The sequence below is a fragment of the Oncorhynchus keta genome, unplaced genomic scaffold (genome assembly GCF_023373465.1).
Source record: "Oncorhynchus keta strain PuntledgeMale-10-30-2019 unplaced genomic scaffold, Oket_V2 Un_contig_13672_pilon_pilon, whole genome shotgun sequence".
NCBI lineage: Eukaryota > Metazoa > Chordata > Actinopteri > Salmoniformes > Salmonidae > Oncorhynchus > Oncorhynchus keta.
In genome coordinates, this window is record NW_026278315.1 from 28,888 (window position 1) to 43,511 (window position 14,624).

The 14,624-nt window shown below is 41.8% G+C and overlaps 1 pseudogene; it reads right to left on the reverse strand.

Moving 5' to 3' along the window:
* Positions 1 to 2,357: 2,357 nt before the first annotated feature.
* On the reverse strand, positions 2,358 to 13,553 carry LOC118375862 (coiled-coil domain-containing protein 80-like; annotated as a pseudogene).
* Positions 13,554 to 14,624: the final 1,071 nt, after the last annotated feature.

Consider the following 14,624-nt stretch of genomic DNA (forward strand, 5'->3'; position numbering starts at 1 on the left):
CATTTGAGAATCCCCTTCCGCTGTTAAAGTCTCGAGAGATTTGTCTGGACGGCTCAAAGGTTGCCCGATCATGACTGGCCCAGGCCCCAAGGGAAAGTTAAATACATTTGAGTTCTTCAATCTGGAATAAGAGCTTTATTCAGCATACATACAGGTAACTGCCAAAATGAAGGAAACAGCTTCAATGTGCCATGCCATAGATTCAGATATTTGTTACTCTATTGGAGGGATGTTCCTCCACGAGAAATTCCATAATTTGGCGTTTTGTTGATGGTTTTTAACACTGATCCATAATCTCTCATAAGTGTTCAATTGGGTTGAGATCTGATGACTGAGAAACACACAACCATTTAAACCCCTCTGCTCTTTGAGCCCTCTATTTCAAAGTCACTTAGATATCTTCTTCGAGCCATGGGAGAACAATGACGAGTGTTGAGTTCTACAGCAGACTCGCACAATTCAATCGCTGGTTGAACACTATTTTCTGTCCCTCCCAAAATATATTAGTAGATAACTGGCCCTCTTTCTGGGACTCACACACAACAGGACCAAGCCTGGCATGCTCAGGAGTGACAGACTATCTTAGCTGGAGGGGTGCTCTCATCTTCCCTATCAACATAGACAGGGCTCGAACTCCTCTTGCTCCACAATGAGATAGGGTGCAGGCCAGGCAGTAGTCTGTCAGCCAGCCTGCCAGCTTAGTGTAGTCAGCTCAGTTTTTCCCATTCAGACCCTGACTGTGCCTCGATCTAGGTATGGCAAAACTAAACATGGCTTTGTTCGCATTAGCAATCTCACTGGAATAAAGACCTCCTCCATTCCTGTTATTATTGAAAGATATTGTGATAATACTCCACAATTGCTCATAGTAATGGCTGGAATGGTATCAAACACATGGAAATGTGTTTTATCTGCTCGATACCATTCCATTTCCTCTGTTCCGGGCTCATAGCCATTAGTATGAGCCCCTTCTCCCCAATTAAGGTGCCACCGGCCGCCTGTGCTCATATCTCAAAATAGGACTACTTAATGTCAGATCCCTCACTTCCAAGGCAGTCATAGGCAATTAACTCATCACTGATCATAAACTTCATGTGATTGGCCTGACTGAAACATGGCTCAAGACTGATGAATATACTGGGTTAAATGAGGCCTCTCCTCCTGGTGACACGAGTGACCAAATCTCCACCAAATTGGGAGTCTTCCAACGAGCTCTGAAAGACAGTACCGTTCAATATGAAAAAGCCTACAATGCTGCCCGTTCAACCTACCTTTACAACCTGAGGAGAATAAAACAGGATTCAAAATAGATTTCTGATACTGTTGCAAAGCTAACTAAAAAGCAGCATTCCCCAAGTGAGGATGGCCTTTACTTCAGCAGTGATGAATTCATTAACTTCTTTGATGAAAAGATCATGATCATTAAAAAGCAAATTACAGACACCTGTTTGAATATTCATATTTCTCCAAAACTCAGTTATAATGAGTCTGCACAGAACTGCCAGGACCTCGGATCAATGGAGACATTCAAGTGTTTTTATCCTGTATATCTCGACACGTTCAAGAAAATAGTCATGCCCTCTAAACCTTCCAGCTGTCTACTGGACCCTATTCCAACTAAACTACAGAAAGAGCTACTTCCTGTGCTTCACCCTCCTATGTTGAACATAATAAATGGCTCCCTATCCTCCTGATGTGAACCAAACTCACTAAAGGTGGAAGTAATAAAGCCTCTCCTGAAAAAGCCAAACCTTGACCTGGAAAATGTAAAGAATTATTGGCCTATATTGAATCTCCCATTCCTCTCAATTATTTTGGAAAAAAGCTGTTTCTCATCAACTCACTTTCTTCCTGATGACAGATAATGTATACGAAACACTCCAATCTGGTTTTAGACCCTATCAAAGTACTGAGACCACACTTGTGAAGGTGGTAAATTACATTTTAATGGCATCAGACCAAGGCTCTGTGTCTGTCCTCGTGTCCCTAGACTTTAGTGCTGCTTTTGATACCATCAATCATCACATTCTTTTGGAGAGATTGGAAACCCAAATTGGTCTACGCAGACAAGTTCTGGCCTGGTTTAGATCTTATCTGTCGGAAAGATATCAGTTAGTCTCTGTGGACGGTTTGTCCTCTGACAAATCAATGTTAAGCTTCGGTATTCCTCAAGGTTCAAATTTAGGACCACTATTGTTTTCACTATTCTACCTCTTGGTGATGTCATTTGGAAACACAATGTCAACTGTCACTGCTATGCAGACGACACACAGCTGTACATTTCAATGAAACATGGTGAAGCCCCAAAATTGAATACCCTGGAAGCCTGTGTTTCAGACATAAGGAAGACATAGGGAGATGATTCATTATTTTATTATTATTATTTTATTATTATTTATTTTATTATTATTTTTGATGAATCGTTTTACTTTTAAACTCCGACAAAACAGTGATGCTGGATCTAGGTCCAAAGAAACAAAGAGATCTGCTGTTTGATCTGACAATTAATCTCAGTGGTTGTACAGTCATCTCAAATAAAACGTGAAGGACCTCTGCATTACTCTGGACCCTTATCAACAATATTTTAAAAATGGCTTTTTTCCCCCATCTTTCTATCATTGCAAACATTTTGTCAAAAAATCATAAAGAACAGCTAATCCATGCTTTTGTTACTTCAAGATTAGACTACTGAAATGCTCTACTCTCCGGCTACCTGGATAAAGAACTAAATAAATACGTCTGCTAGTGCTAAATACGTCTTCTAGAATCTTGACTAGAACCAAAACACTTGATCATATTACTCCAGTGCTGGTCTCTGTTAAAGCTTGGGCTGATTTCAAGGTTTTCCTGCTAACCTACAAAGCATTACCTATCTCGCCGATTTGATCCTGCGGTACAAACCTACATGTACAGTCACAAGACGCAGGCCTCCTAATTGTTCCTAGAATTAGCTCCTATAGAGCTCCATTTTTATGGGATGGTCTGCCGATCCATGTGAAAGATGCAGACTAGGTCTCAACCTTTAAGTCTTTACTGAAGACTCATCTCTTCAGTAGGTCCTGTGATTGAGTGTAGTCTGGCCCAGGAGTGTGAAGGTGAACGGAAAGGCACTGGAGTGAGGAAAGCCTCTTGCTGTCTCTGCCTGGCTGGCTCCCCTCTCTCCACTGGATTCTCTGCCTCTGACCCTATTACTGGGGCTGAGTCTCTGGCTTTGCTAGTCCCTAAGAGGGGTGCATCACATCGTGCCAGGCATTTTTGGTATACTGAACTTGAGTGGGTAGAGTGACTGATATCATCTTCCTGTCTGGTTTTGCACCCCCTTGGGTTCGTGTGGTGGGGGAGATCTTTGTGGGCTATATTTGGTGGTCTGTTGATATCTCTCTGGTGGTGTGGGGGCTCTGCTTTGGCAAAGTGGGTGGGGTTGAAGAACGATCTGGCCTTAATTGTACTCTTATAATCTCCAGCCAGAAGGGGACTGGCCACCCCTCAGAGCCTGGCTTCGCACTAGGTTTCTTCCTAGGTTCCTGCCTTTCTTGGGAGTTTTTCCTAAAATCTCTATTCTCCCTGTGAAACAAATCATACATTCAAATATATATGGAAGAAAAAGTATGCTGCATTTTCCTAATCTATTTTAGAAAAGTCAATTCTTATAAAACAACGTCACAGTTATCAAAATGCAAAAAAAAAAGCCTTCAAGAAATGCCATTCATACAATGGCTTCATATAGTTCATGGGACAAGGCCACAACCAGGCCTCAATAGAAAATCGAACACATTCTAAGGGGAACATCCTATTCTCAATCCTTTAGTAACCATATCCACGGTGGTAACCATCCGGGTCTCTGTCATGACCGTAGCCCCCATACTCATCCTCAGGACAGCGCATGCCAAGGGACTGCTGGATAGCCATCTCCTGTCTGCGGAGCTGCATGGAGTCAACCAGGTCATATATGATGGACATGGACCACATGGGAGACGGTACCAGGACTTGACGTTGCCGTCTTTCCCCACCAGCAGCATAGAGAAGTACTCTGGGCTGATCTGGAAGTAGTTCCTGATGTCCTGCACCAGAGAGGGAGAAACGTCCTCACGTTCCACAGTGGCAGTCCCTGTGACACAGGCAGGGTTGAGGGGTGAACTTTAATTGATTTCATACATTAAGAACAACAATGTTTAGAAGAAGAATGGAAGAAGAAGAAGACTTAAACCTAAATCAAATCTTCAGTTATATAAGCTCAGGATTTTCCCACCAATATGGGAACAGTAACGGTTTCTTACCGTTGATTGGGTATAGCTCAAGGGTCCCGCCCATATCCTCCATGTCCTTTCCAATCAGCTTCAGCACAGACAAGTGGCGCAGGCCTGAGTAGAGCCAGGTGAAAACACATCATTTCACATTACACCACTGCACCTCTTATGCCTAATATCAAACCCCTTTCACACAAAGCCCTAGCGCCTTCCCAAAGATATCTAGGACATGTGAAGGTATGGATATAGGTGTAAGCAGTGGTTTTAATTTAACTAGGCAAGTCAGCTCAGAACAAATTCTTATTTACAATGACAGCTTACCCCCGGCCAAACCCTAACTACACTGGGCCAATTATGTGCCGCCCTATGGGACTCCTAATCACGGCTGGTTGTGATACAGCCTGGAATTGAACCAGTGTCTGTAGTGACGCCTCGAGATGCACAGTTTTAAACCGCTGCGCCACTAAGGAGCCCAAATAATACTATACAGGGTAGTAGAATGGAGGGTACAGTATTATACTATACAGGGTAGTAGAATGGAGGGTACAGTATAATACTATACAGAATGGAGGGTACAGTATAATACTATACAGGGTAGTAGAATGGAGGATACACTATAATACTATATAGGGTAGTAGAATGGAGGGTACAGTATAATACTATACAGAATGGAGGGTACAGTATAATACTATACAGAATGGAGGGTACAGTATAATACTATACAGAATGGGGGGTACAGTATAATACTATACAGGGTAGTAGAATGGAGGGTACAGTATAATACTATACAGAATGGAGGGTACAGTATAATACTATACAGGGTAGTAGAATGGAGGGTACAGAAAAAATACTATACAGAATGGAGGGTACAGTATAATACTATACAGGGTAGTAGAATGGAGGGTACAGTATAATACTATACAGAATGGAGGATACAGTATAATACCACACAGGGTAGTAGAATGGAGGGTACAGTATAATACTATACAGAATGGGGGGTACAGTATAATACTATACAGAATGGAGGGTACAGTATAATACTATACAGAATGGAGGGTACAGTATAATTCTATACAGAATGGAGGGTACAGTATAATTCTATACAGAATGGAGGGTACAGTATAATACTATACAGGGTAGTAGAATGGAGGGTACAGTATAATACTATACAGAATGGGGGGTACAGTATAATACTATACAGAATGGAGGGTACAGTATAATACTATACAGAATGTAGGGTACAGTATAATGCTATACAGGGTAGTAGAATTGAGGGTACAGTATAATACTATACATAATGGAGGGTACAGTATAATACTATACAGGGTAGTAGAATGGAGGGTACAGTATAATACTATACAGAATGGAGGGTACAGTATAATACTATACAGAATGGAGGATACAGTATAATACTATACAGGGTAGTAGAATGGAGGGTACAGTATAATACTATACAGAATGGAGGGTACAGTATAATACTATACAGGGTAGTAGAATGGAGGGTACAGTATAATACTATACAGAATGGAGGGTACAGTATAATACTATACAGAATGGAGGATACAGTATAATACTATACAGGGTAGTAGAATGGAGGGTACAGTATAATACTATACAGAATGGAGGGTACAGTATAATACTATACAGGGTAGTAGAATGGAGGGTACAGTATAATACTATACAGAATGGAGGGTACAGTATAATACTATACAGAATGGAGGATACAGTATAATACTATACAGGGTAGTAGAATGGAGGGTACAGTATAATACTATACAGGGTAGTAGAATGGAGGATACAGTATAATACTACACAGAATGGAGGGTACAGTATAATACTATACAGAATGGAGGGTACAGTATAATACTATACAGAATGGAGGGTACAGTATAATACTATACAGAATGGAGGGTACAGTATAATACTATACAGAATGGAGGGTACAGTATAATACTATACAGAATGGAGGGTACAGTATAATACTACACAGGGTAGTAGAATGGAGGGTACAGTATAATACTATACAGAATGGAGGGTACAGTATAATACTATACAGAATGGAGGGTACAGTATAATACTATACAGAATGGAGGGTACAGTATAATACTATACAGAATGGAGGGTACAGTATAATACTATACAGAATGGAGGATACAGTATAATACTACACAGAATGGAGGGTACAGTATAATACTATACAGAATGGAGGGTACAGTATAATACTATACAGAATGGAGGGTACAGTATAATACTATACAGAATGGAGGGTACAGTATAATACTATACAGAATGGAGGGTACAGTATAATACTATACAGAATGGATGGTACAGTATAATACTATACAGGGTAGTAGAATGGAGGGTACAGTATAATACTATACAGAATGGAGGGTACAGTATAATACTATACAGAATGGAGGATACAGTATAATACTACACAGGGTATAAGAATGGAGGGTACAGTATAATACTATACAGAATGGGGGGTACAGTATAATACTATACAGAATGGAGGGTACAGTATAATACTATACAGAATGGAGGGTACAGTATAATACTATACAGGGTAGTAGAATGGAGGGTACAGTATAATACTATACAGAATGGAGGGTACAGTATGATACTATACAGAATGGAGGATACAGTATAATACTACACAGGGTATAAGAATGGAGGGTACAGTATAATACTATACAGAATGGGGGGTACAGTATAATACTATACAGAATGGAGGGTACAGTATAATACTATACAGAATGGAGGGTACAGTATAATGCTATACAGAATGGAGGGTACAGTATAATGCTATACAGGGTAGTAGAATGGAGGGTACAGTATAATACTATACAGGGTAGTAGAATGGAGGGTACAGTATAATACTATACAGGGTAGTAGAATGGAGGATACAGTATAATACTACACAGAATGGAGGGTACAGTATAATACTATACAGAATGGAGGGTACAGTATAATACTACACAGAATGGAGGGTACAGTATAATACTATACAGAATGGAGGGTACAGTATAATGCTATACAGGGTAGTAGAATGGAGGGTACAGTATAATACTATACAGGGTAGTAGAATGGGGGTACAGTATAATACTATACAGGGTAGTAGAATGGAGGGTACAGTATAATACTATACATAATGGAGGGTACAGTATAATACTATACAGAATGGAGGGTACAGTATAATACTACACAGAATGGAGGGTACCGTATAATACTATACAGGGTAGTAGAATGGAGGATACAGTATAATACTACACAGAATGGAGGGTACAGTATAATACTACACAGAATGGAGGGTACAGTATAATACTACACAGAATGGAGGGTACAGTATAATACTACACAGAATGGAGGGTACAGTATAATACTATACAGAATGGAGGGTACAGTATAATACTATACAGAATGGAGGGTACAGTATAATACTACACAGAATGGAGGGTACAGTATAATACTACACAGAATGGAGGGTACCGTATAATACTACACAGAATGACCTCTCTCTCTGTCTAAGAGAGACAGAGCCCAATGTCTGCAATGTGGCCAAACTGAGTCCATGAAACATTTCCCAGTAGAAGTGCTAAAGACATGCATACAACTGAAGCTCAACGGTCTTGTTGAATTCGTTTCACTGCTCGCTAGATTCCTTTCCCCAAATTACAAATGTTTCTAATTTGCAGATCTTTCATCCCAGTACTATTAATGTCCTCCACAGAAAGACTGTGTTGGCAGCTAAACAATAGCATGTCCTCCCAAACTAAGAACCCTGTTTTTCATCAGTACGAGACCAACATGAGTAGTTGACCACATTGTCTACAACAGGCTCAAAACCAAATACCAAACATTCTGGCGAGTCTCAAGAGACCTCTATCGTAACCCAGCTTTAGAATGGTGTCTATTTTCTAACCTAAACAATTCAGGCATGTTATAGCTAAACGCCAAAAAATCCCTTTTGTTTGTTTGCATAGCTAATGCAGTATGTTACATATTTCGCAACAGTTAAAACTAATTGTGACAGACTCTGCAAGCTACAAATACATTGACATTCCATGAGATTATCTTCTGTTAATAGGTATGTTAGTAGTCCATTTGAACTCTGAACAGATATATCCTGATGCTTGTACAGCATGGCTCGTTGGACCAACAGTGACAGACAGCAACAACAAGGGATGAGGACAGTGTGTTTCAGGAGTGGTATTTGAGAGGTAACCCTCCCTGCACTATCTCTAGAAGCTTGAGGATCTGAGTGAGCTGGTGAGTTATTCAGGAAATATGTCTGCTCTTGAACGTAACAGGCAAAACATTTTTTTGATAATGTTTTATTGTCACATACCAGATAGGAACAGTGAAAGTGTTGTTTTACAGGGTCAGCCATAGTAGTACAGCACCCCTGGAGTAAATTAGGGTTAAGAGCTTTGCTCAAGAGCACATTGGCAGATTTTTACCTTGTCGGCTCAGGTATTCAAACCAGCAACCTTTCAGTTACTGGCCCAACACTTTAACCGCTACGCTACCTGTCACCCTAGTTGACCAAAGTGTGGCCACACATTCTGAACATCTCCGCAGAAGGGAGTGAAGCAGCCAAGACAAACACTTAGGGGCCCCAGTGAAATCATCAACAAACGTCTAATGTACCGTACAGGCCTGAGACAACAGTGTGACATCACTACTCACCCAGATTGCAGGCCTGGCTAGTCAGGGCGTAGAGCTGCTGCTGATAGGCCCATTCCTCGTCGTCAGAGGAGGAGATCACAAACAGCCTGCGTCTCCAGCGGAACCTAGAAAAATATAAACACAGAACAAACAATGACATCAAATCTATACAAACAAAATTCCACAAGCCTTTGAGAAGAACAAAAAGGTTACAAACGCATTTCTTTATTTATTTGTATATATATGTTCGACCAGGAGCACACAGGATGTCAGTGTCAGTTTTAGGTGAGTGTATTTGTCAGTTGTGTTGACTTGAAACTGCAGTCACACAGTCTTATATTGCAATTGCATCGTCCTAGATAATAACAAAAGCCCACTAGTACCGTGAGAGGAAGTTCTCCAGAGATTTGGATTTGTCTTCTTTCTTACACGTCACTCCTTGTCTCTTCTGCTGTTCCATCTCCTTGATGCGAGAAGAGAATGTGTCTATGTAGTCAAACACAGCCGTCATGGCGATGGGCACCTCATATTCTTGCTGTGAATGGGGACAGAAAACCATATCACCCATCTTTAGGCAGAAAAAAGTGTTACGGATGATACTGTATCAATTCACTGCAGTAAAATGGAGCTATTGAAGCGCTCAACCGATATGATGGATTTTCCTCAGACAACCGATATGATGGATTTTCCTCAGACAACCGATATGATGGATTTTCCCTCAGACAACCGATATGATGGATTTTCCCTCAGACAACCGATATGGTGGATTTTCACTCAGACAACCGATATGATGGATTTTCCCTCAGACAACCGATATGGTGGATTTTCACTCAGACAACCGATATGATGGATTTTCCCTCAGACAACCGATATGATGGATTTTCACTCAGACAACCGATATGATGGATTTTCACTCAGACAACCGATATGATGGATTTTCCCTCAGACAACCGATATGATGGATTTTCACTCAGACAACCGATATGATGGATTTTCACTCAGACAACCGATATGATGGATTTTCACTCAGACAACCGATATGATGGATTTTCACTCAGACAACCGATATGGTGGATTTTCACTCAGACAACCGATATGATGGATTTTCACTCAGACAACCGATATGATGGATTTTCACTCAGACAACCGATATGATGGATTTTCACTCAGACAACCGATATGATGGATTTTCACTCAGACATAGGACCGAAAGGTTAAACGCTCTTTCATCTAAATAAGAAGGTCATCCAGGATGCACAATACTAAGTAGCAGTATACAATAACACATTGTAATTATACCGCAGTAAGCTTTATAGGGAAACAAGGCCAACCAACCTTCACTTTCATATCAAAGTCGGTCAGCACCATATAGTAGTCGTCAAATATCAGTCCCAACTCATTCCTCAAGGCTCTGATGAGGGGCTGGTTGGTGAAGTCCTCTTCTTTCATGCCTTTCAGAGGCTGATCCTTCTCTGTAACCACAAACGAGTATTACACTTGTCATCAGAGTAAAATAGAATTGAAAATTAGCAACAAAAAGTTCAAAACTTTACTTACCAGCCTGGTAATGGTCCATCTTCATGGTGCCATTGGTCAGAGAGCCAAAGATGGTGATAAGAGAGATTTTTCTGACGCCCAATTCACACACATGCTCCAGATACTCATCTCTCTGCTGCGTGTACATAGGATTCTCCTCGTCTGGAGTACTGATCACCTGGGAGGGAAAGAAAAGTGACTGTTGTATCATGTGTCTATTCTGTTCGGTTCTGTTCTATTCAGTTCTATTCTATTCTGTTCAGTTCTATTCAGTTCTATTCTGTTCTGTTCTCTTCCATTCTATTTAGTTATATTCTGTTCTAGTGTACCAATATGCCTGCTTCATATCAGATTTAATCAATACATTTATGTAATACAACAGAATACTCACAAGTAGACGTCGTCTCTTCTCAAAATGACCAAAAAAGGATACTAAGAGGTTTGGCTGTTTGGTGGGGGGCCTCTTGTTGTCTGCTTCTTTCTCCTGGTTAATAACGGCCTTCTTCCCTGGTCTCCTGCCACGATAGAAGCCCCCATCACTGTCTTTAGTAGCCTTCAACCTTTTCTTGTCTGCTTTACTCTTTTTGCCTGATTTATCAGCCTTTTTCTTCCTCTCTGCATTGACAGGCCGCTTGACCTTGCTCTTCTTGGGGGAAGCTGTTTCCACCTGTGCATCAGAGTCAACCTTAAGTTCACTGCCCAGCTCTTCCACTCCTTCAGTTGGTTTGTTGTTAGTGAGCTGAGTTGGAGAGGTAACAACTTGTCGGCCATGTTTGGTATCGTCGGTTGTGTCTTCTTCATATTGGTCTCTGTGGGATTCTGTAACGTCATCTATGCCATTTTTGTGGGTCTCTGAGAGGATGTAGGAGGATTCGTCTGTGGTGGGGACCTCTAGGTCCCAGTGCGGTGTTGTCTGGGGGTCCAAGGGCTTCAGACCTGTGGGTTTTGTGGGGGTTGTGGTTTGTCGTGTTGTTGTAGTTTTTGGTTTTGTTGTGGTGGTTGGTTTTATAGTAGTGGTGGTCGTGGTTGTTTTTGTTGTGGTTGTTGGTTTTGTTGTGGTGGTGGTCGTGGTTGTTGGTTTTGTTGTGGTGGTTACTTTTATGGTCGTTGTAGTAGTTGTTGGTTTTGTTGTGGTCGTGGTTGTTTTTCTGGTGGTGGTTGTGGTTGGCTTTGCTGTAGTTATGGTTGTGGTTGCTTTTGTTGTTGGTGGTGGTTTTGTTGTGGTTGTAGTTGTTTTTTTTGTTGTTCTTGTTGGTTTAGTTGTGGTGGTTGTGGTTGGCTTTGTTGTAATTGTGGTTGCCTTTGTGGTCATAGTTGGTTTTGTGGTTGGTCGGGTTGTGGTAACTGTCCCAGCCTTTGGTCCTTGAGCTGGTCTCTGCACCCCTTTCCTCACTGGCACCCTCTCCACTGTAGAGTTCACTGTGACCTCTGACCCCATGGTCAATACCCCCTGGCCCTGAGACTCAACCACCTGGCCCTCAACACCGGCCGCCTTGCACCTCTGCACGAAGCCTCTCTGCCTGGCCTTCTCCAGCTTGCGCATGTGGGTCTGGTCCATCACCTCGTACATAGCCTCCAGCCTGACCGGGTACGGGTACCTCTCCTCCACCTGGAGGGTCTTCCTCAGGAGAACCATGCCAAACTTCCCCTCCTCCAGCTTCAGGAAGTTCATTAGCCTGGGGATGAGGACCGTATCCAGGGGCTCCTCCGTCACCTGTCCCTTGGCGTTGACCCGCCGCACCTTCCCGCCTCGCTCTCCCTCCTGGTGGAACATCACTATCATCTGCATGTGCCGCTCCGCCATCTGGCAGTAGACGTCCGACTTGAGGAGGGTCATCATCAGGCGATAGTAACCGTCTGAGTCATGTGGGGCGGAGATGACCAGGACCCGGTTCTTCCCTGCGAAGCTGGCCAGGACGTTGAGGAGCCGGCGCTGCCGGGGACGGTGTGGGCTGGTGTGGACTGAGCCTGAACCGCCTCCACTGTCACTTGTTTACTGTTGTCTTGAGATGTGCCAGTTCCACTGCCAACCTGGTTTATGGGTTTCTTTGGTTGTTGGGGTATTCTTCTGCTTGGCATCATCCTTCTGCTTGGTGGTTCTTTTCCTCTTCTTGGAGGCTCAGCTTTCTCATCTCTCTGCATTCTGTCACGATGGCTCGTCATAGGGGATACATTTATACCACCAGCGGAAGGAGCAATACTGTCAGATTTCAGCACATTTTGTGTTCTGTTAAAAATCCCCCGGAGGGATGTTCGTCGTAAGATTGTCCTTTTGAGGGGTCTCCTGTCAGAGGCCCCTGTGCTCCATACCAGCAACAGCCAAAACACACAGAGATGCAGTGTCTGTTTCATTTTTGCAGTGTCCAAGAAAAACCTACAATGGGTAGAAGAAGATCAGTGAGAGAGGCATTGCCTGTAGTCCTCTGTCTTTCTGACGTTGTGTCCAGTTTTCAGATGAAATAACTGATCAGTGATTAAACGTGATAAAAACGCTTTGTTTGAGAAGAAAAAAATAGTTCCGCAGTAGGTTATGACGTAACTGTTCAGAAAGACAAATGCACAATCTGGGCTGTTTCAATAAAGTAAACACAAACACTTGTCAACTTGTGTGCTATAATCCTGCTGAAAGTTTACATGAAAATGCACCATTTACCATTCCATTCTGGTGACAAAAAAATAACTCCCCGATGATAAGAAATATTGTGGCAGTCGTCCAATGACTCCTTTCTCCGTTTCTGCAGCTGAAATGACATACATTTCATTTTCTATGTTAATGTAGACAGTGCAACTTCTGCTTACTAGGCGGCTACACGTAACGGTTCCATATATTCTGTCTATACAAAACTTACTCCATCGATTGTAACTTTAGAGGCCATTTTCCTCTTTCTAACGTCTTCAGACGGAGAGATTTCTGGAAGTCTCAATGCGTTGTCGGCAAGGAGGGATCTTCTGCCTTCCCCCTTCCAGCGCATCGAGTTACCCGAGGAAATACTATGTAACCACAAATTCCATAAACGCTTTCTCCCCTCTGAGCACCAACCCAAGACCAAGAAAGAAACGATTTTTGCTGCGTTCACGCGCACGTCGGAACGAGAAAACTCGGAAAGGTCCGACTTGCTAATTGTTTATAGCTATAGACGTGCCGCGTTCAACCAGTCAGAAAGTCGAACATTTCCGAGTTTCCTAGTACCGGCTAGCACTTGAACGCAACATAAGTAGCGGCTCTCACGGCAATGTTCGACACCGCCCACCGTACACATGTACACATAATAGAGCACTATAGTTATTACAACCATATCTGCTCATGAAATAATGTGGCTGCATTTATTATGTATTACCAATGCAGTCTATATCCATAAGTTGACATGGGTGTAGTTTAAGGTTAAAATAATCAGATATGGTAGGCCCAACTATTTAATATTTTATTAGCATAATGTCAATAAAAATACATGATGGGAGTGGAATTGTATTCATATAGATTTTTACAAGAACACTTGATTATTGTTGTTTTAATAGCCAGTAAACTAAAGTTTTGGGGAGTTGGGAAGTTTTATTGAGGGAAACTAGACAGGGTAGATTTATGCCATCTACTGGCAGGCTTTGCCACAAAGTATGCTCTTAGTTTTTATTTGTTTTTGTTGCTGTAATTTTACCCCCTTTTTCTTCACAATTTCGTGATATCCAATTGCGATCTTGTCTCATCGCTGCAACTCCCCCAACGGGCTCAGGAGAGGCGACGGTCGAGTCATGATCGCTCTTCTGTGATCGTCTGAATACCTTGGTCAATATACCAACGAATGACCGCACTGTCAATAATAACCGTAACAGTCAATAACAGTGCAATCATATATAAACTCACTATTTGTCACGCTCCAAATTCAACCAATGTGTTATAGCTATTTATTGCAGATTTATAAACTACATTTAAGCTTCTAAACTGCTTACCTCTAGGCTCTTTATATTACTAATGTTAATAATAAACCATGGGATTATTATATCGCTTTTCAAAGACCCGAAGATGCTTGAAAAATACGCTAGAAAGATCCTTAATAAAGACTGTATATTTGATCACAAATGTGTGATTCATTTGTTGATTAGTTTGCTAATTGTGTGTGTGATTTATTTAACCTAGGCCTGTCTAAAGAAGGTATAGGCATCACCTAGGCCTGGCTC